Source organism: Crinia signifera, chromosome 2 (assembly GCF_055691185.1).
Source record: "Crinia signifera chromosome 2, ASM5569118v1, whole genome shotgun sequence".
Lineage (NCBI taxonomy): Eukaryota > Metazoa > Chordata > Amphibia > Anura > Myobatrachidae > Crinia > Crinia signifera.
In genome coordinates, this window is record NC_139218.1 from 84,998,823 (window position 1) to 85,022,937 (window position 24,115).

Below are 24,115 nucleotides of genomic sequence, written 5' to 3' on the forward strand. Positions count from 1 at the left end.
GTAGAGCATTATTCTGCCACAGTACATGTGCCAAATCCACACTGTGCACATGCAGCAGATGTTTAGCGATTGTGGATGCACAAAAGATTTATTCGCAAAATAAATGACAAAGCAGACCATAGGAAAAGATAGTGCCTCAGGACCACATGAAGACCAGGGAAGTGGTCTGTGTCTGCAACTCATAAGAGCAATTTCTATAGCCAACCCAAAGTTTAGCTTGAAGCCCCAAAGTCCAGCCCTCAGATCCAGCCACAGGCCTAAGAACCCTACCCCGGGCCCCGAGACAAGCCACAGACCTTAAGACATTACACAAAACTCAGTAGTGATGTTCTATGGTTATCAGGTCCCGACCCATTCTGATTATGTATGGGTGTTTGATGTTAATATAGTTTCTTCCCTTATAGACATGATAGATATGGTTCCAGGTCTGGCCTAGAGGTAGAAAGCTAATGTACATGAAAGAACATGATAGATCTGGTTCCAGGACTTACCATAGGGTAGTTTCCGGTGTATGAGAGTGTGCGGCAGTGGCGTAACTACGGTGTGGCAGCCCCAGCTGTGGTTTGTGGGGATCCAGTGGTCTTGGGGCGCACTGAAAAATACCTGATGTCCTGTACTAATACACAGTTTGTTGTCACTCAGTAGTAGTGGGCGGCGGTGGCTGTGTACTGTAGCTGCATACCGTAGGTGACAGCCCTTCCCCCCTCCCCAGTCTCCTCACCTCCTCTGATGATCTGGTGTCATTACCCGCACACACTTCCACTAGTATTCACTGGTGATGGAAGGCTACAGTATGTCAGCAGATGGGATGTCCTTCCTGGTACGCAGCATGGGCGCACGCCACTCCTGGGAAGCTGCAGCACAACACATGGCGGCACACAGTGGCCTAGGTAAACAGTCTGCACCATTTTCATGTTTTATCGAAGAAGGGGGGAGGAGGAACGGTGGGGGCACCACAAATTTTTTGGCAGAGGGGAGCTAAATTTATAGTTACGCCACTGGTGTGCGGCAAAGGTAAATTACCAAGTTTATTCCTACTCACACTCTAGCCTAGGGGATCCCAGCATATGTGAGCTAAAAGGTCACCCCTGGAAGTGTGTCATCATCTAAATCTTACTGTATTTGTCCTGGCAACATAAGAGAGCACAAAAAATTAATAAACTTGTTTGCATATATATTTTCATCAGTTGGACAATATCAATTAAAATAAAAATGCAGACTTCCCTATACTACTATAATACCACTGTGCAGAAGCACAGTAATTAAATCTTTAACAATTACAGTCTACTTTTGGAATGAACAGCTAATAATTACATCCTACATCAGCATAAGAACAGCAGTAACAAGGAAACCTCACATGCAATGCATTTGATATGCCATTGTCCTTTCCAGGCCAGAGGTTGACAAATGGTAATGATGTGATACAGGAATCATAAGGTGAACATTGCGACTGTTTTGCACTTCTCCCCCTTTTTTTCCCTGTAGTTTCATTCAGAAGGTTTTCATTCCAACACGTAGTAGCTGCATTTTAATTGAAGGCAATTAATCAACAAAATTACAGGTAATTTTGACCTTTGTGTGCTTTTGTGAGTTAACAGGAACAGTGTTGTCATCTCAGTTCTTTCGAATGACAAGGGGTTAATTTGATTGGCTTGTAGTTGTGCATACTACATGCACTGTAAGCTGTCAAAGTATTAAGATAATTGTCAGCTGCAATCTAGCAATTAGAACTCAATTATCTGAGTTATTACTGAAGCGTTGTAGCTAATTTTTTGTTAAACAGTGTGAACTAAATTTTACTTATTGAAAAACCTTATTGAACACTTATACTTATAAAACACTGTAATCATTATGTATAAAAATGTGTACCATAAATAATGTTTTAATGGATACATTGATTTACAGTTTGCTTGGCACCATTAACATGTACAGTTAAAACAGCATACATGAGCTATATACTATATATAATAATAATAATAATAACAAAATATAATATAATATAAAAAACACTTTAGTTATTGCTTTTGTATGTTTTTTCTTTGTCTCCATAATAAAAAATTCTCTCCTTCTTCCCAGTGCAGATAGGCATTCAATGCAAGTGAGGAAAAGCAAATGTATTATGAAGCAGTGCTTTATAGAGAATGCTAACTGATTTCCATTAGTCCCTGACAAAGGGGAGCCAAGCAGAAACACATGCGTACTAGTGCTAACCTACAAGTATGTTTTTGGAGTTTTAAAAAATGTCTCTTCTGTTTGCACTGTTTTTTAAAACACTATTAAGTAGCCAAATTCTGTGTCGGTTAATGTTGTGTGCTTTTTCAGTATAAGTTATAACCAATCCACTTTCTCATTCTAATATATCACCTACATGTTTTTTGTATTAATTTGTTCCTTTTGACACTTCCAGCTGCTGCTCCAAATTGGAGGATTGTTTCCTATGTGCCAAAAGCAACTGAAGTAACAGAGGAATCATGCATAATATTTATTCTAAGCGAGCACCTCATCAACTGCACTTCTCCTCTCCCTGCTTGAAGCACAGAGCTTGGGATCGGTAGTAAGAAAGCTTACCGTTAACCATACCTGCAATATAAAATAAAAGAATTGTACACAAAATAACACTACTATGTCTTAAAAATTGCATGCAGGTAGCAAAATGATTGAAGACAAAGCACTTGTTGATGTAGCAGTAAGCCTCAAGGTAGACCCCTGAGGGCCAGATGTACTAAGCTTGAAACGTGATAAAATGGAGAGTGATAAACCACCGGCCATTCAGCTCCAACCTGTAATGTCACAGGCTGTGTTTGAAAACACTCACTCTCCGTTTTATCACTTTTGAAGCTCAGTACATCTGGCCTCAGTATTTTTCCCTAGTACTGGAGCTGTTCCACCCTATTAGTCCTCTGCTCTAGGAAAGTAGGACAGAGGCATTAAGCAAAGATGAGGATATGGAAGGAAGAATCATGAGCTCAGCAATGGGGCTTGGGAGAACTTATCACTCTGATAACAGAGGTCTATATTGGGCCCTGCTTATTTTAATGTTTTTATAAATATATTAACAAATGTCCTAGAAAGTGGGCATCCAAATCGGTTTTGACGCTAAGCTATATACGTTTTTTCACAAAGAGAACTATACAAATGTACTATATATATAACCTTAGGGCATGGAGGGATAAGATTCCTAAACAGAATGGATGGTCACAAGAAATATTATATTGGTCAAATCAGAATAGCAAGAAAATGGGTACCATGTGCAGTTAGTACCAAGCAGTGGCAACTACTACTCTCTTGGATGAGAGGTGCTGCCTGTGTTGTAGTCAAGATGCCAGGACTAGGGCATGCACTCAAACAATGGCTTCTCGGGACTGCATTAGCTGCAGCCCCGAGAAGCCAGGTAGTGCTGCTGGATAGGCAGAGGAGTGGATTCAAATTGGAGTTGTACAGTATTAATTGCTGCCAGGACTGGTAGTACCAGTTGAAGAAAGCATCTCCCAGTGTGGCTGCCTGTTCTGTGTTTGATTAGCACATAGTGAATCCAAAGAGAAGAGCCATCACCAGTAAAGCCGGTGCATTTGCTCAATGGGTGGCAGGTTTCATTGGGGGTGGAGGAGGTAGAGAAGGCATCTGCTGCCCTCCAGACACTATGACAAATTCACAAAATATAAAGTTGATTAAAGGTTATGCACAGGTTTATTAATAACAGTAAATTACACACTAATATAAATAATATAGGAAAATGACCCAGTAAAGTTTTCATGTATCAAGGGTTATTTTGTGGAGTTGTATTGAATTAGAAGACATTAAATAGTTTGGTATGACAGGCAAACAATTTTATTCAAAGGAACTTAACAATAATGTCAGTTCTTACATTAATATCCATTTATTTTGTGCCTTATTCTTATATTTCTGTTAAAATATGAAATTAAATGTTAATATATTAACATTTCTTATTATATATTATTATTTTGCTTTCTTCTCTCTTTTTTTTTTTTTTTTTTACCTTGTTTGGTTTCTAGACTCCACTGGACATTTGTGGCTACACTAACACAATATTAATATTACACACTATGTATAATATTAATATATTATGGATACTGGGTGTACCCTGCAGTTCCATCTGTCTTCAAATATATACAACATTCAATTTACAATTGTGGATCTACTAAATAATATGCTGGCTAAACCTTTGTTGTCTAATGTACAATCTTTTATATAAAGTGAGAAATATATCCTAGTAGTGTACCCTTTTAACATCAAAATTCAATAAATTATCAAGAAAAAATAATAGTGAAAAATAAAAAATAAAAATTACAAAATTAATTTATGTATCCATTTATGTGTCCAGAAAGTTCATCATTTGCGCAATAACTGAGATGTTAATTTTAGTACAATTTTTTCTGCATTCGTCTCAATTCACGCAGTAACACTTCTGCAGCAAATGATGCTCTTCATTTAAAAATCCAGATGAGGACATAAATAAAAACAAACATAAATTATTTAGATTAATAGTAATACACTCTCAAACATTTCTACATTTTTATTTTATTGTATGCTATTATCTAGATTTCTTTGTATTAGTTATTGATGAAGATCAGTATCCTCAGAGAGTTGATGGCAAAATGAATTGTGGTATCTACTGAGTTGTAGCTATTATTTGTTTTTATGTATATATAAGAATATTTTATTTGTTATTTGATTTGTTGTATATTCAAATATATACCGAATCATATAACAGAAGACAATTTTCTTGCTATACACGCTTTTACATATATTAAAAAACATAACTATGTTTTCGTGTACTGATACCTTCCCCTTTCTATTGACAAAAATAAATAATTAAATCACTTATCATTCCTATGTGTTTACCTATTATAAATGACACACGCTACTCAATTTGCAGGTCAAAACAATTAATAATCCAGCATTTATCCTGTATTTAAGTCAGGTCTGATGAAAAAGTACCTTCCAAAAATGCACATGCAGTCTCTCAGCGGCTTATTATTAATGACACTCTTCACATAAAATGCATTCTACTTTGTATGATGATGAACCTTACATGAAGCCCTTTCTCAGTAACATGAGTATGCTCTGCCCTCTGCTGGCAAATTGGGCTTATGCCACATGTTTGATGGAACAGATATTACTCCTGAAATGAAAGGTTTGGGAAAATAGAAGAGATAGAAGAACGCTTCCAGAACACATAGTAGCGCATATATCTATACATGTACTATACAGATGATAAAATTGTAAGGGTTTTGTCTGTACATAGACTCTATTTAGAGAAATATACTACTAGGGACCATTAAACTATGGAGACAATTTTTTTCAGGATTTTTTGTCTGTTCATTCCAGTATAAAGTAAAAATGTTTGGATAAGTAAGTTTTAAATGCATTTTCACTGTTCTATAGATTAGTGATCTAGAAAGAAACGGTATGTATTATCTTGATGTGGCATCAAAGAGGGAGAAGCAATAAAGGAAAACACTGATGTTTGACACTGAGTGTTTTAGTTCTACTGCACAATATATATATATATATATATATATATATATATATATTCTGCATATGTCAAGCAAAATTTAGTCCTCCACTTATTCTGGGAATATAGCCTTTTATTGTAGACTGTTTAATAACCCAATATGGAACATGTAGGGATGACCGGTGGTGTGAATGATGAGGGGGGGGGGGGGGAGTGTCACAATTCTGATGACCTTATCCCGATCTGTAAGTACCTCTTGCCCCCAGACCCACCCTCCCTACAGCCTAACCCTTCCTACAAGGGTACCTTCATCTTACTACCCTGTAGCCTATCCCTATCCCCCTTTCTAAGTGCTTAACACTAACCCTTCCTCCCTACAGCCTAACCCTCCCTGCTAGTACCTAAACCTAACATTTAGATACAGGTATTCATTTACTAAAAAGACAGATATTATGTGATCGAATCAATAGGTTATTGGAAGGGACTATGGAGTACCCACTGGTGATGATGGTACATAGCAATGCCAGTGACAAAGGTACGGTAGATGAAGATACTTTAAAATTATTTAATTGAGTTATGCTGTAAAGTTAAAGCAACAAACTGTACATATATATATATATATATATATATATGCTTTATATGTACCATGGACTACAGTAGTAATTTAGGGATTTATATGAGTTGCTGACAAATTGGTGCAAGTAGGGTTCGGAGTAGTTGAAGAAGAAGGGTATTTTCTCAGGTGTGGATTGAAAGGTCTACTGTGTTTATATAGAAAGTCAATATGTCGACAACAAAAGGTCGAAATGCACTAGGTCGATACAGACAAAAGGTCGACATTCAATAGGTCGACATGGTCAAAAGGTTGACACAAAAAGGGTCGACATACATTTTCATGGGTTTTGGTGTCAAGCTCAACACCTCTCAACATGGACACCCAATTAGTGTGATGCATACCCTTGCATGCTTTGGGCCTGGTGCCTTGCTCCACTGGCGCTTCGCATAGAACACTTTACCATTACCAGTTGAAGTCCACTTGGATGGTAAAATATGAAAAAGTCCCAAAAAATTAAGAAATTGTTGAGCTTTTCATGTGTTGGTCATTGTCATGTCAACCTAGTGAATGTCAACCTTTTGTCTGTGTTAACCCCTTTTGGTGTTGACCTACTGACTGTCTACCTAGACATTGTAGACCCTTCAACCGTTTCCCATTTTCTCACAGCCTCTATAGTAGAAGAAATGTGAAACTGTGCTGGGGAAAATGCTGTAATGAATGGATAATAATGGAAGGAAGGATGAAGATAGAAGCCTTATACAATATAAGTTAGTGAATTGACTTTATCCATTGGCAAATATATAAGGAGTCTGGGAAGGTCTGGAAAAGGTGATAAAAAAAACTGGTGTCACCGTCATTTATATAGAAAATATTGCCATGGCAGCTTGATCTTGGTTGGAGCTGAAAAACCAAGCTTCTACACAACAAACTGTTTACATATAACACTTATATTGCAGTTTACAGTTTATACTGTAACAGTTCCCAATAGATATTCCATGGGACAGTCATCCTTATTAAATTACCTTTGTCCTGGCAGTTGGATGTAGTAGGTGTTTGTCCTGCTCAGTGTCTCTCTTCTTCTCTCTGCACAGCACAACAGTTGTAAATGCGTTTCGTGCGCACTTGTCATGCATGTGCCAATTTCCTATCATAAAAAATTTGGAGGTGTTTATATTTGTTATGAATACATTTAAAGAGGACTGTATTCATTTGTTTTGTTGTTTCTGCTCTGGTAAAGCTGCAATTATTGATAATTATGGCTCTTGACAGTGGTTCTCAAACTTCCTTGAATCATGGCGCCCCAGAGTATCAGCATTTTTTTCAAGACACCCGTAGGCCAACAGCTTTGCATTAATACATTTAAAAAAGTGATAAATTTAGTCAATTGTGCTTAAATGTTGCTCTTAGGATCAGTTATGTGGTGATGGACATACAGTAGTTTTGGTTCTATTTGTTCATATATTTTTATGTTTGGCTGCTATTAGCACTGGTTTTGTCTAGCCTATAGCACCATGAATAATCTGTTTTGGTCCTGGATCACCAACACGAGGCACCTCTGCAAGAGTCCGCATTCACCCCTGGGTGCCTAGGCACATAGTTTGGGAACCGTTGTCCTATGAAAAAGCAAGCGCAAACTATTGGTAATATTATCAGCAAACATATTGCTTGGTATAACATTGTAGTGTCCAGTGGTAACTAAAGTGGTCAATATTTAACCAAGACCAGCGGCTAAATGTAATAGCTTCCGAGTTTGATGACTGTGCGGGGTGCTGCCTGAACTCTGTTTTTTTTAAAGGGGCACTCACAAGCAGTGGCGGCTCAGCGGAGGAGAGCGGCGGCCGCAATGCCGCTCCCTCTCCGGGGGCTGCCGCTGCCACCACTGCTGGTCCCCACAGGTCATTGCTGCTTGTGCCAATCATCGCTGTGGGACCTTCGCATGTGCAGTAGCCTCTTCGGTACTGAGCATGTGCTGGCCCCAGCCTCTATGGGGCTACTTCGGGAGCAGACCCGTAGAATGGTATACAGCCCAGGTCCGGCACATCGCTAAAGATACCCATTTCTTAGGTTCTGCCCTGCAGTTGCGCATTGAGAGTCATCCCGGAGGGAGGGAACACCCCCCAATGGGACTGCCTTGGTAACTGGCAGGTAGGACATTCAATAGGAAGTCACTGCGAGTCACAGTAAAGCCAGTGCAGTCTCACAGACTGCATCTGGCTACACACAGTGGCGGATTTTACCATAGGTAAAAACTGCCGCTGCTTACAAGGCAAAACCATGCCTTGTAAGTGATTTCCCCATGAACAAAACCTCCAAATTCGTCCGGCATCCTGCACAGCCGCCAAACTCGGAGACTATTGCATTTGGCCACATGTGTGTGCAACAAAAAAGATAAAAAACAACAATTGGCCCTTTATCCATTGACAGAGATACACCATGGTGGCCGTATTGCCTGACAAAGACTTTCCTAAACTAGCAGGAAAGCAATTTTTTCTAAAAGGTATAAATAACTGCGGTATGAAATGTGAGTTATAGAGATCAATACTTGTTTTGATTAAATATGTATCTGCAAAAATGCCCTAATTGAAGGTATATACAATACTTTATAAATAATACCCTGTTTTCTTTTTACATTTTCAATCATCTTTCAACATCAATAAAGTACATTTTACAAACATTTTATTTCTACTCACATGAATGATATTTCCACATCACTGGTCAAAATCTTTTCCTCTATTTTTGGATCAATACACACTGACCTACAACAAATTATGTTAACTTATTTTCTAAGGAAAATTGCAAATTGTTTCAAACAAGACAATAAATTCCATACATGGGATACGGTGCCTGAAACGAGATAGAGAGCAATAATCAATTATCATATGTGAGAATGAGCATTGCCGCACAATGCATAGGCAGAGTGCTGTGATTTCTTTTGTTTGTTGGTGACAAATAAATATTCAATTTGTACATTTATAAGTATATATGAATATATATGTTATCCATAGGTGTACATTTGCTTTATGGAAAACAAACCTGTACCAGCGTTAAATTTAAACCTATCACATATATCTATCTACTGTTATGATCCCTTCTTAGTAGCAGCGACAGTGACTAGCTTCTGTGAAAATGGGGAACAGGTGCTTTACTATAGTTCTGGTATGCAGCCAGCATTCCGGTACTCAGGATGGCGGTGCTCAGTATACCGATGCCAGCATCCTGACTATCATCAGGAAAATGGTGCTGCATCCTCAAAAGGATGAAGATGCCAAAGCCATAATACTGACAGCCAGCATCTTAGTAACTGAGTATGTGGGGCGGGTTAGGGTCTGGCCGTGGGTGGGGTGGGGGTTAGTTTTTGGCCCTAGCGGGGGGACATAGGTTTAGGCTGCAAATGGGTGAAGTTTGGGGTTAGGATACCAGGAAGGGAGGTTAGGTGTAGGTGGCAGGGTGCGGGGATTAGGTTTAGGCAATAGCAGGGAGGGGTAGGGTCAGGCTGTGGGGAGGGTTAGAGGGGGCAGGGTAAGTATACTTATCTCACCCCTGTCAGGATTGCCTTCTTAGGGATGCCAGCATCGGTATATTGACAGCCAGCATCCTGACCTACAGTCATCCGTAGGTCAGTTCTATGTCCAGCATATGTGGCCAAAGAACAATACCAGACACAAACATAGTCAGAGCTGACAGACAACGGCTAAAGTGTCCATTTTACCACAAGAGCAAAAATCTTCGGCAGAATCAAGAGTTAAGATAACTAAAGTAGTAAAGCACTGGATTTCCAGCAGTTCTTAGTCTATAATGGACTAGATTATCTTTTATTTATACCCATCCTATCGCAATCCATACCAAATATCCTCTAGCTCAGGGGTGGCCAACCGGTCAAAGGTAAAGAGCCCAAAAATATCGGTAGTCAAGCTAAAGAGCCGACATCATGCGCGCGCCGAAGGCGAATGCGCCAAAAAAAGGGGCGTAGTCTATTTTAATCCCTTGGGTGGGTGTGATGCAAATATGCCTCCAATAGTGCAGTGCCATATATACATATGCCCCCAATAGTGCCAGATACACATATGCCCCCCATGGTGCCAGGTATGCACCACACGGTGCCGGGTATGCCCCCACAGTGCCAAAAAGCTGGTATGCCCCTACAGTGCCACAAACTGCTATGCCCCCACAGTGCCACAAACTGCTATGCCCCCACAGTGCCACAAACTGCTATGCCCCCACAGTGCCACAAACTGCAAGGCCCCACAGTGCCACAAACTGCTACTGCACTCACCCTTGTTGCTGCTGCTGCCAGGTGGGGAGAGGACAGTCTGGTGTCCCCCTGCAGTCCTCCTGTCATGTCCCCGATGGGAGGAGAGCACAGCACACCGCGTGTCTCCTTCCCCCTCATTTCCCTGTGACTGGGCCGCCCACCAATCAAAGCTCGCTGGCCGGCTCCTGATTGGCTGCTGGCCCACGAGCTCTGCTTGGCGGACGGCCCAGTCACAAGGATGCACAGTAAGGGATAGGAGAGATGCGCGATGCGCGCTCTCCTCCCCTCAGAAGGAGAAGGGATTCAGGGAACCGGCAGCAGGGGGACTGGGACAGACGGTGGGCGGCAGGCAGCAGTGGGAGCAGGAGCCGCACTTTACAAGGGGGAGAGCCGCATGAGGCTCAAGAGTCACAGGTTGGCCACCACTGCTCTAGCTGCTAGTCTTCAATGACTACTTTAATAATGGAGGCAGAAATGTCTTCTGTAGTCAAGACACATTATAGTCACCATCAGTTACAGTTGTTATGTCTTAAATGTCATATGGTTAGGTTACCATATGTATCATGATCCCATCAATGTATACATTGGTGGTGCTTGTGCCTTGATGTGATGGTCTCCAGCTAAGGCTCAGAGTGGGGGGCGACATTATGAAATGATACAGTATCTGACTCCTCGAATTCCTATCTGTGTGATTGGATTAGAAATCAGGAGGACCAGCTCAGAGAAAATGTGTTCACATCCCTTCATGTCTTTGCTGCATAAGTTCAAGAGTACATAGAGGAGCAGCACAGCATCAGAAGACTGTACCATGGATTAAAAACATACTAATAGGACAATAAAGGGGAAGATGAAAATATGATGGTGCAGACAGACCTGTGAGGGGCCAGGGAAAGTTATGAAAGCAGTGGTGAGAGCTGCTCAATCAAACTAGTAATGCCCCCCAGGTGCTGCAAGGGAGGGGGATTTAACCCCCAGCACACCAAAGGGCATTAGTAATACGATTTGAAAAACCAACATAATAGAGGGTCATTCAGAGATCTTAGTTACATATATTTTGCAAAAGATATGATAAGCTTCCAGGCCTCGTCTAGGCTTCTCTGATACCGGAAGTCCTACACTGCATGATAACAGCACCTATTCTTATGAAAGGTTATGAAAGGACAGTGATATATATGGAAGGAGTGGTCAATGACAGAGATTTGGGGGTAAATATAATAGGGTCCAAGATGCTGGAGGTTAAGGACTTTGGTAGGGTATGGCCATATTTTTTGTCAAAACAAAAATTCACCAATCTTCGGAAAATATCCAACAACTTGGACCCTATTATATTTGCCCCATGAAGTAGGAAGAGATAGCAGTAAGCTGGTAGAAAAAACTATGAAAGGCAAGGCCATATTCCGAGAGGAGGGGACCTGTGTGAGGGCCCCAACTATCTACCAGCGGCTACAGCACTTTAGACTATGGCTTTTCTCATGTGCATGTAAAGGTCTCTAGGAAAATGGCATCTGCACCTTGTGCCCAGTGGCATACAATATTTACTGTGCATGCTCAATTCTTTATGTTCCCAGTGCCGGCTGCTGCAGGATTCCGGAGGTTTACATATAATTACAAAAATGGGTTCAGTGATTGTTGTGTGGGCCTCCCTGGACCTAGAGGTGCATGTGCACTGCACACCCTGCACCCATTTATATATATACGCCAATGGTGAGAGAGCAAGTGCTACTGGCTTCTTCATCTCGTCCTAATGTCTCCTCATTGCTCTCCTACTCCTCAGTGTGACTCTGGGTGAGAACCACCTCCTCACCCACCTCCTGGCTCTCATCACCTCTGGTCAGGGCTGCCACTAGGAATCACGGGGCCCGGGACTGACCTTCAGTCCGCCCCCCCCCCAGTACCATTATGGCCATCCACTCCCCGCCCCAGTACCATTTTGGCCGCTCCTGCCCGCAACCCCCAGTACCATTACCGCCACTCCCGCAACCCCTCCCCTGAATAGCATAACTTACCTAGGTGCGAAGGCGCATCTCCTCGGTGGCACATCTCCTCTGGATGGGAGCGCACACTGCACAGTGCAGCCTGCAAGCGCCGAGACCCTCTGTGTCCTAGGCTCAGCACTATGCAGGTTGCACTGTGTATTGTGCATGACTGGCTGGGGGGCCACCGGGTTGGGGAGGCAGTGTGCGGCTGCGGGGGTGGGAGGGTGGCACCGTGCAACTGTGGGCAGCACCCCCCTGTCGACGGCCCTGCCTCTGGTACACAGTCTGAAAGACATACTGAACACATAACCAACTCAAAACTCTCTCTAAATAAACAAGCTCTCTCCTTCTCAGGCTCCTTCACAAACCTTTGAAAGGTCAAAATGTCAAGTTGGGATTTATATAGGGTGTGTGAGGTACCAGTCAGGTGGCTTTTGGGTGCCAATAGGGGATTTTTTTTAAACTGTGCTTCTCACATTATTTACTTTCAATTCTGATTGGTTTGACCCAAAAGTCTTGCACCCTATGACATTTTTTAGTTGCAGAATAAGCTCAAGAAAGATCAGAGCTTACAAGCTGATATATGGCTGCTCCAACTGCCCTGCACCACTACCTGCATGCAAGACACACTGTAGAAGCACGGACAGTTGTGTAGAGGAGATGATGAACCTTTTGTGGAGCTTTGAATTAGCAAGCTACTTCCTAGACCAATGCCACCATCAAAGGAGCCCCTCCTTTAATGGCGGCATCAAAAGAGAGGCTGCAGCACAGTTGAAAGCCACACTAACTGCCATTCCAAACTGACTCACTGGCAGTTAGTGTGGCTCCTCTATTTGCCGCTTCCTGCTCTGCCGGACGCCCCGCTCAACGCCCCACCGCTCACCACTGCCTGGCGCTCCTGCCCCCACCGCTGCTACAGCTCCACGGGAGTTTTACATGTGATAAATCTGAAGCTAGAAGCTCATCCAGTCTCCAGTCCCCGGAGGCAACCACTCAGCATGTCCCACTCAACATGTCCAGCACCACAGAACAACAGAGCCACATCAGTCACATATCAGGGTATGCTCTGTATGCAGTGTCTTCTTTATTCAGTGTCTTGCTTTCACTTTATCCTCTCCGCATCTGCTGCACCCCCTCCCCCTTCTACACAGGTTCCTCTCTGCTGCTCACTCTCTCCTCAAACCCTCTTTCCTATCCACAGCAACCCCTCTCCCCAAGTTCCCCTCTGCTGCTCACTCTTTCCTCCCATCCCCCTCCCCCATCCACAGCAGCGTCTACCCCCATCTCCCCTTTATATAGGTTTCCCTCCCTTCGCACCCCCCCATCCACATCCATGCCACCCTTTTCCTGATCACTGTCTCCTCACACGGATACCCCCTCCCCATCCATGGCACCTCTCACTACACAGGTTCCGCTCTGTTGCACACATCACCCTTCCCATCCATGGCACCCCCAAAACAACCCCTCCTCACACAGGTCCCCCTCTCTTGCTCACTGTCTCCTCACACCTCCATCCACTGCACCCCTCTCCTGATTTCTCTCTCCTTACACCCCTCTCACGTACCTTCTCATTCTCTCTATCCATGACACCGTCTTTCTCACCCCCTTTTTTTCTCTTATCTCTATCTCACCCTCTCTCTCTTCCCTTTCACCCCCTTTCTCTCTATCTCTGACATTGTCTCTCTCACCCCTTCTCTCGCCTTTCTCTCTATTCCTGACAGCGTCTCTCAACCCCTTATCTTCTGAGCATATTCTGTGTGTAAATGACATTACTGGGAACATTATGTGTGTAAATGACACTACTGGGGGCATTCTGTGAGAAAATTTTACACACAATGTATATTTAAATTTTATAGCTAAAAATAGCATATGTAAAGCTACTGTACAGTTGTTGTATCAATATATCACATCTACAATTAGGCCCATTGAAATTAAAATATAGCCACCTCACAAATGAACACCCTGTAGCTAGAATGACCATTGACACGAGCACACACTGCTTTAATCACATGGAAGTAAGTTCATACCAATCTCCTGGAGGAAAAATAAACTGTAGTGGCCCTCTTCTCTGGGATCTGGCAACTTGTTTCTTTCAATTAATGGGCACACATTGTCCCCCTCATGAAAAAAAGAAACATATTGTTTCCTCCCTGAAATACTTAAAAACACATAGGAAAAAGAAAAAATACACATTGACCTCCACTGGGAAAAAAACAGATGCTTGGCTGACAGGGTGGTAGAGTGGCAGCGGGAGGGTGGGATGGTCATATGATGGGGGCAGACAGATGCTGTGCAGAGAGAGGGTGGAAAGCCAGATGCTGGGTAGTGATGAGGGAAGATGTGTGCTGTGTGAAAAAGGGTAGGGCAGTCAGATGTTGGGCGAGGACAGCCAGGGGCTAGGCAGAGTTAAGGAAGGCAAAGAGATGCTGCATAGGAAAAGGGTGGGACAGCCAAATTCTTGGCAAAGAGAGGTTCAAATAGCCAGACACTAAGCAGAGACATGGGGAGGTAGATCCTGAGCAGATGGGACATCTGGATATTGGGCAGTAAGAGGAAGATGAAAACTAGCTGTTGGGAAGAGAGAGAGATTGGGACTGCAGTTTCTGGGCAGAGGGGGTGGGGCAGACAGTTATGTAGAGAAATGGTGGAACAGCCAGTTGCTGAGCACAAAACATGGGAGAGAAGAGACAGCTACTAGGCAGATAAAGGGTGGGACATCCAGATGCTGACAGAAAGGTGGATGTGTCACAACTGAAGGGCTGGATGAAGTCGTGTGGTGTGTAGCAACCGGAGACGGACCAGAGGAGGAAGGATTAAATCGTGCAGGTTTAATAATAGAATTCATAAATGGAACAATACACACTTGAATACTTTCTTAAAGTGGCAGTTAGTGGTAATAAGAATTGAGCCAGCACGGCACTTTGAAAGAAGAAAAAGTTCATTTAAACAATGACAGTTCAAGCACTGCGGACGGCAGGCTGGGGTCTTGAGAAATGAAGAAATCCGGAAAGAGAATGTACTTGATGGTAATGAGGGATCCTTGAAGACTGAAAGAAGATGGATGATGACAGAAGAATGGGAAGTTGCTTGGAAGCAGACGGCTTGAAGAGCTTAGGCCAGGAAGCTCAGGGATGCAGGCAGAGACCAGACTGTGGAGAGAACTGGCAGCGATGGGGTTAAGCTGAATCGAGACCAACACAGAGCACTGAAGCAAGGCACCAAGTCAGGAGAGGTGAGTCAGAGAGCCGGAGTCAGCTGGGAGCTGTGAACGCCTCTGGAGACTCTTTGTACTGACACTGAACAGGCCTAGGCAGATCCCCTATATCCCTAAAGGGCGGCTGCCATTGGCTGTCAGGTCAGTATTGGCGGAAACCTCAGACAAGGACCAATCTGCTATTTGCCCTTAACCAAGATGGCGGCGCCGGCCTCCCGGCGCCCCTACAGCACATACCGCTACACTTGCCGGCGTCCCACGCTGCCTGCTGCCCACCAGACTGCCGCTGCCTGCTGCCGCTGACCTGGAGACCACTACACGCTAGCCGACGGCGGGCGCGAACGGGTAAGTAATAAGCCCGCCACGCACCGCCACGGCTGCGTGTGACAGGATGATAGTCAGATGCTATGTAGAGAGGTGGGAGGGGTCAGTCAAGATGCTAGGCAGATAAAGGGGGCGGTCAGATACAGGGTAGAGGAAAGGAAGCAGCCAGATGTTGTGCAAAGAGGTGGTGAACAGATGATGGACAGAGAGAGAGAGAAGGGAATATAGAGAGACAAACATTTTTTGAAGATGTTGAGAGATACGAGCAGAGAAGAGAGAGTGGCAGAGATAGGCATGAGCTATAGAGACAGAAGCAGGAACTGTGGAGCCACAATCATTACTCTCAGGCACTGACCATGTTGACAGATTGGATCCTTAATGTTCCAGGGGTTAGAGGAACATGTACCAATTTCTTTCAATCAGGACCTCTACTAATCATGTGCCGAGCTCCTCCAATCAAAGCTCAACACATGTTTTTTTTTGCCTGTGCTGAAATTTTGGAGGTAACTCGACAGTCAACACTGCACTGAAGAAGGAATGTATAGATCACTGGAGGTACATCCCATGCCCGTCGCAATGATGCTCGTGGCATATGTGATGAGCTATACAAGGGAAAACTTTTTTAGGAGCTACCCTTTGTGATCACTGCCGGTGCCTATACTTAAGGGTCCCTCAGGACTGCTCAGGGATACTTGTGACCGCAGGGAATGCTGGGAGGGATTCTTGTTGGATCCCTCACACAGCAGCACGGTGGAAGTCCATAGGCTTCTATCAGGCAATGCCAGCTAGTTGTAATTACCCCCTGCATCGGAACCCCAAAAAAGGGGCTTTAGTACATTCAAATATGAGTGGTAATCATTTACACTGCAAAATCAGTTTGATTTTGCAGTGTAAATGATTGTCGTCAGTGGCGTAACTATAGTGGGTGCAGGGGATGCAGTTGCTATGGGGCCCGGCAGCTTGGGGGGGCCCCAAGGCAACCCACTGCACTCTCTATAGTTGGGAGTCCAGCATGTCACTTACTGGATGGAGGATGAAGGTACTGTAGGAGGCAAAGCCTTTCCGAAAGGTAGCGGCGGCGCTGGCTGTGCACGGCTGACAGACTGTCACAGTACAAGGCGGTGGAGTTATACAGACAGTCCCGCCGGGTCCCGGCTTAGTGTACACTGTGTTCAGGTGCGCTGTGCGCATGTCTGACTCTGCGTCTACGCTCACGCTGAAAAGAGGAAGACGGAGAAGGAGTGACGGAGCTGCCGATTATATTACTACAGCAATCAGCTGAGCAAATAAGTGTCTGGTCTCCGTTCCCCGGCCGGCCAGTCCCCTTCCCTCCCGCCCGGCATGCGGTAGTGTCAGTCTGACTTTGACTGACTTGTCCTAATGGGTGTCAGCTGGCTGCCCGCTCTCCACAGCCACAGGCAGTCACACAGCGCTGCAGCACAGGCGGGCAGCCAGCAGGTCACAGGGGGGAAGTAACGGAGGAGACCCTGGTCTGGATCCTGACTGACCTCTGACGGCAATAAAACAGCAGGGTGAGTTGCACGGCTCGTCCCACCGGTGAAGTCTCGGCCCTGCTAGACAGATAAGGTGATAGTGAGCTTCTGTGAATTGCCAGACTGACACCCAGCCACCCCCTCTCCCAGCTTTTCAATCCTCTTCTCCTTCCAGGGATTCCTCACTGATCATGAGGGGTCAGGCACAGAACTGTACAGGGATATCAGGTCCTGTGTTTTGAATCTATCAGGCATCCTATTCACTCTGGGTCCCGGTCTCTCCATCCCCATCCTATTGTCCTGCATCTCACCATCCCCATTCTACTGCCCTGCGTCTATCATCCCCATCCTACCTCCCTGCATCTCTCCATCCCCATCCTACCGCCCTGCATCTCACCATCCCCATCCTACTGCCCTGCGTCTATCATCCCCATCCTACCGCCCTGCGTCTCTCCATCCCCACCCTACCGCCCTGCGTCTCTCTCCCTGCCCCGTTTTTTTCATGTGTAGACAGATGTGTTTTTCTCTGGGGGGGGGGCCCTTTCAATATTTTGCTATGGGGCCCATGAGCTTCTAGTTACGCCCCTGATTGTCGTTTTAAAAAACTGGAGATTTCTTATCAAATCTCTCACTTTTTGAATCTCTCATCCTATTAAATGTCACCTGGAGTGTGGGGTACGTAAACGGACTAGGTTCGGGTAAGTTTGTGAGGTTTTCCTCCCAGATAGAATAGTAGTAAGTAGTAAGGCTAGTCATTTAGGGCCTTATTCTAGTTCACTCTTTCTGACAAAATCATTCCTAGATGGACAAAACCATGTGCACTGCAGGGGGGCAGATGTAAAATGAGAGAATTAGATTTGGGTGAGTTATTTTGTTTATGTGCAGGGTAAATACTGGCTGCTTTATTTTTACACTGCAATATAGATCTCACTTTGAAGTAAAACCCCACCCAAATCTAAATCTCTCTGCACAAGTTACATCTGCCCCCCTGCAGTGCACATGGTTTTGTCCATCTAAGAAAGATTTTGTCAGAAAGAGTGAACTAGAATAAGGCCCTATGTGAGGCACCATTGTTTTTTTCATTTTGCTTATGGATTTTTTAACAATATTAACTTATTGTGGTCCAAATTTTATTTGTGCAATTCAACAGTCTGGTTTAAATATTTAAATTAATTGTAATATTTTTTTTTATTAAAAAAAATGGTCTACATTAAATATTGAACAATGTTAATGTTCTTATTTTAAAGTGGCTCACCATTGGATCTGCTACTAGCCCTAGGGCTGTTGAGTCTGACTAGATGTTGGACTTGAAAGGCTAGCCTTAACGACTATTTCTTTACGTTGCAGTGATACTTTCAGTTTTAATGAAATGTGAATGTGTATATTGAAGACATTTTTTTATTAAAGACTCAAGTTTGTGCTTTTTTAATAGGGCAAAACTTACCAAACACATATCTTCCTATTGTCTTTCTATTGATGTATATCCTGAGGTTAAATAACCCATTCACTAAATTAGTAGTTCTAGATGACATGGAGAACAGGTTGATCAACTAATAAGTAATAAATAGAAGTATATAATTATATACAATTATATTGGTAGTCATTAAAGGATCAAATACATGGGCCAATTCAGGATTGCTCGCAGAGATCCGTATTAGGCCCCAGTCTCGATGGTCGGGGTTTGCGCTTGCACAGGCAATCTTGATCACAGTTTAACGAGCCAACCTGAATTATGGCCACAATTACTAAAACTTAGTCTAAGCTATGTTATCATCACAAGATAGGTAAACAAAAAAACATTAGCAACAAAATGAACCCTATAAAATGACATTGAGTAGTCTTTACAACATTATTGGTTGTGCCAGTGCATATTTGACCCTTCTATAAGATAAATGTCAAGATATGATGTTTATTATAGACATAGCTGCAGATTCTAGCTGTTTTCATCAAAGAAGTGACTTTAAAATAAAAAAAAAATGAAATACCCATTAACTTTGTCTTTTTCATCATATAAATGTAATGCTTTTTAAAATGTGCACCACTTATTATATACACTATCCCATTAGGAGCTTTAACTTGTGCATTATTGACTTAATGTAGCACCTTCTTTCCCTTAATGGTATCCTAGAACTGCTAAAAATGGAAAGTCACACTTAAACGGCATAGTCACTAATGTCATATGTGAAGTTTCCAATTACAGAATTTTGCCGATTTATATAGTTTTCGGTATATTTATTGAAGCGTGACCTATTAACAGGTCTGTCCAGAGCTGGCCCGATTAAGCCTAAAGGTCCATACACACTGGGCGATTTTGCCCAGCGTGTATGAACAGCAATGATCACTGTCATCGCTAGGAGAAAGCTGCTCAGAGTATACACACTGAACGGCTTTCCCCCTGCCCGGCACCATCAGTGGGCCTTTAGAAACACAATTTACACATACAACAGAAAGTCACCTATTTATACATTTACATTTTTTTGTAGAAGTGAGTATCACATAGAAGGACCATTAAATTTGTAGAAGAACTATTAGTAATTTCAGTGTCACATTGGGACATGATGGACCCACTGGGGAATGCAGTGGTAGGGGCCCCTCTTTAGCGGTGTGACTAATCTACAGACAGGGTCAGCTGCCACAGAGGTTTGGCTAACACTTAGAGAGTGGAATTTCAATGTATATACAGTAAATACTGCATGTATAATAATGTATAGATAATGTATAGATTGAATGGGAAAAAAGGGAGTGGGAAGGGAGAGCGGCACCAGTCTGACTATGCACTTGGAAATATGAGTCTAGTAATTTCTTCTGATACTGTATGTTTTTTCTGGAACAACTGGCTGTTGGAGTTTAAAGATCAAAATAATCACAAACCACCATACACCTTACGTCAAAAGGTGGTTATCTATGTGACAGTCATTGGTGCACCCCTGCAAGCCGCTCAGCAACAATACCCCCATATATGTGAGTGTCATATGACTTACTGTCCTATTCAGCTTCTCTTTCGCAATTCCATCTAAGCCTAATAGGAACAGGATCCTGATTAAGGAAGATAAGAGGGGCGCTATTCCCTAAAACCATAAAATGCATATTTTGTGTAATTAACTGCACCTTTTTTAGAGGTTCCATTCAATTAAGAATTATAAATTCATGTCATTTTAAAGTGTGTGTATAAGATGTTTAATAAGGATTAAATACATTTTTATATCATACTGGTTGGTATTTTGTTCCTCAAAGCGCAGTTTCTTCTTTCCTTTTTTTTATAGTGACTTCTATAACTTGATATTAAATGTAAAACACTGCAAAATATTATTGTATACTTCAAACTGCACAGCAGTTGGTGAAGTTTTACTCTGAATTTAATTTACATATTTGTATAGATGCAAATAAGACAGAGGAAATACAATTTTAGCCAATTGTGTAATCTCCAATGATGGGGATATATGTAGGGTTAATTCATAGGTTATATAAGGCATCATCAATTGTTTTTTTATAGAAATTCTCTGGTCGCCACTTTGTTCCAAAAAACAATATCCATCCCCGAGTATATCCTTTGTTTAGTTGAAAAGGATTAGTGCATATATAACTGTTTGTTAGTTAACTGGTATTAGTACATTATTAAGCCGATCACTGGAAAATAAAGAGAGCCAGTGCTTGTAGAACGATGCCACTTCTGCTGTTCACCCGTCTTGTCACCAGACAGCGGACAGGGAATGAGAGAGATAGCGAGTCTACAGTTCTGGGATCAATGCCAGTCGACTCTGATACTAAAAGGCAGTGCACAGTATGTTCCTGGATCTAGACCAGCTCTTGACTGTGCTATGAAAAAGTAGGCATAGATACAGTCTAGATAATCTACTGCAGTTTATTCCTTAGTAGGATTCCTGTATATATGCTCACAAGTCTCAATACGTGAGGGCGGTAATAAGGATTATAGTCAGCCTCATTAGTACTTGCCAGTAGCTTAGGCTGATTACCTCCAGCACATATTTACCACTGTACTTATATTATGGTTCTGTCGCTGACAGTGATTCATTAGCACAGGCTGCTACTGCTTGGCATTTATCTGTTAATATCCAGCTCAGCCCTTTATGTACAATACCAATTTTTATCAATTTTAAATAGATACACATGTAGGTATAAATGTATCAAACCGGTACACACATGACCGCAGGTATTGGGACCACAGATCTAACTCATAGCAGTCGCTGAATTGCCCGTGCTGCTGACCACAACGGGTGCCAAAGCAGTGAGCTGATCCAGCTGAGCTGTCTCCTATATTGGAGGGTGACGGCCTGAATTAATGGAGGAAATGGGAGGGGTTCACATACTGTGACTGCAGATATAGTCAAACTTCACCAACTGCTGTTCAGTTAGAAGTATAAATAACATTTTGCAGTGTGTTACATGTGATATCAAGTTATAGAAGTGTCTTTATTTTATAAAAATAATATTAAAAGTTTTGTTTTAATAAATAGCCATAGTGCAACCTTTTTCTGGAACATAAGAGTGCCCCCAAACAGAGTCCTTTCTTCTTTCTTTTGCCCTCCCTTGGACATAGAGTCATATAATGTATGATAATGTACCAGATTAAGATTGGCAATGCACTGTAGAAAATATAAGATAACCAAAAGACGAGGTACGGTCCCCAGACAGTGAAGCCAACTGGGGGTTTCCCCTGTTGCCCTGTGGGCCAGTGCAACCCTTAGTAATGTTCAGGTATAATCTCAGAGATTAGTTGCAGTTTGGGCTTTTTACAAACTGAACACCCACAAACTTAGGGCATCTGAGGCAAAACGTCATATTCTCTGTATCAAATATTGCATGTTTTGGATCTCCCCAGAGTAGGATTTCATGTGTTTTGGATTATATATATAGTAAGTACCCTCTTTCTTACACAGTGCCGGTGCAGGCGGGGGGGGGGGCTCTAAGGGTGGGGAGGAATACGGCTGCCGGGGGTGATGCGTGATGCCGCCGGCGGCGCGCTGATCTGGGGGGGGGGGAGAGGGATACGGCCGCCGTGCTGTTCCGGTGTATATATACTCACCCTTCAGGAGGAGCTCGGGTCTAGCTCAGTGGGCGGGAGGGAGAGCTGGAGGTCTGGCTTAGCAGGCAGGAGGGAGGCCTCGCAGTTCAGTCCCGGCGCAGTGTGACTGACATCTTCCTCCACCCGCACCGTGTACAGCCGCTCAGCACTTGGCTCACCCTCAGACGCTGCCCGGCTGAGCGGCTGTACGCGGTGCGGGTGGAGGAAAATGTCAGTTAACATGCACCGGGACTGAACTGCACACAGCGCAGCTCTCCCTTCCTCCTGCCCGCTAAGCCAGACCTCCAGCTCTCCCTCCTGCCCTGCTCCCAACTACCGCCCCCCAGTGGCCGGCGCCCTAGGCAAATGCCTAACACTGCCTAGTGGTGGCGCCGGCCCTGTTCTTACATAGTAACATAGTAACTTTGTAGGTAAGGGCGAATAAAGACATTTGTCCATCAAGTTCAACCTGTTTAACTAGACTCAGACTAAATCCTAGCTATTTTCTCCCCCTAGGCTTTCACATTTTGATACTATCATCAGCATAACCAGTTTGTTGGATATGGCCTTTTTTAATCCACTGATATCCCCACTAGACCATACTGTAGCTTGCCAATTATAGCCCTGAATGTTATCATCCATCAAGTACTTGTCCAATCTGATCTTAAATATATTTAATGTATCTGGCCTCAGCTGGCAGTGAGTTCCACACAAAACCTTCTCTCCTCTAGTTTAAGTGGATGCCGTCTTGATTGCAGTCACCATTTCACACTGGAGAGGGTAGGGAGAGGTTGTATGATGGGTTTGGAGGCTGGGGAACACATGTTTTAAAAAAAACAACAACCAATTACATTAGCTTCATTTTTTAGTACACCTCAGGGCACCATTATGGTCCTATCAGGTGTTATACATACACTACACTGGACCTGGGCCACATGTCTTTGTTGAGATTTTGCACGCCTGGGAACTTGAAGGTGGAGCAGCCGCATCACTGTCCACTCAGCTCTCCCCATCCACTGACAGTTTAGAAAAATGGATGGACAAAATCGGCCCACAAGGCCATCGGTCCCTTTTGGCATTTGGAATTTCAGAAGTGCCAGATGGCCAGGCCGGCCCTGCTGCACAGTGTACAACTATACACACACACACACACACTATTACCTAATAATACCTCTTATTATTAGTATTGAGGTTGACCAATTTTTCTTGTTGCTTTTAAAAGCAAGTGATGCAGCATATATCGTATTTGCGGGATTGTGCTGCATATTACTGGGTAATATTTTTTCAAATTATTATTAAAGTTTACCAATTTCTCCTGCTTAGAATAAAATGAAAACAAGAGGCACCTTATATTCCATATTACCTCGGCTACGTTACGTAATACATGCCTGGTCTGTCTGATGTACTGCATATCTGTCACCTAGAAAATAATTATTATTATTAGTAGTATTGAAACTGACCAATGAATCCTGCTGCTATTAAAAAATGTAAACATTGGGGGAAATTTACCAATATGAAAAACCTAGTTTTTCGTATTGGTATTTCCCCTACGACAGTCAGTCATATGCAAAGTCGTGTTCCGGAGGGGAATGTACAAAGCAGTCATATACGACTGCTTTGTAACCCTCCGATGTCGTATTCATTCGTATTAGCGGCACATATATACGGCCGCTAATACAAATTTTTCTAGCAGTCTGCACGGATCAGTCAGATCCGTGCAGGCTGCAGAGTGTAAAAAAAAATAGAAAAATAAATAAATATAAAAAAAAAAAACGGCGTGGGGTCCCCCCCACAGCCGAAA

The 24,115-nt window shown here is 43.2% G+C and overlaps 1 long non-coding RNA gene across 1 annotated transcript; it reads right to left on the reverse strand.

Moving 5' to 3' along the window:
• Positions 1–1,918: 1,918 nt before the first annotated feature.
• On the reverse strand, positions 1,919–11,919 carry LOC146059889 (uncharacterized). The gene is made up of 4 exons (XR_014470329.1): positions 8,723–11,919; positions 7,055–7,176; positions 4,960–5,143; positions 1,919–2,580 (listed from the first exon to the last, which is right to left on the reverse strand). It is a non-coding gene; the product is annotated as an uncharacterized LOC146059889 (long non-coding RNA).
• Between the last annotated feature and the right edge of the window lie 12,196 nt (positions 11,920–24,115).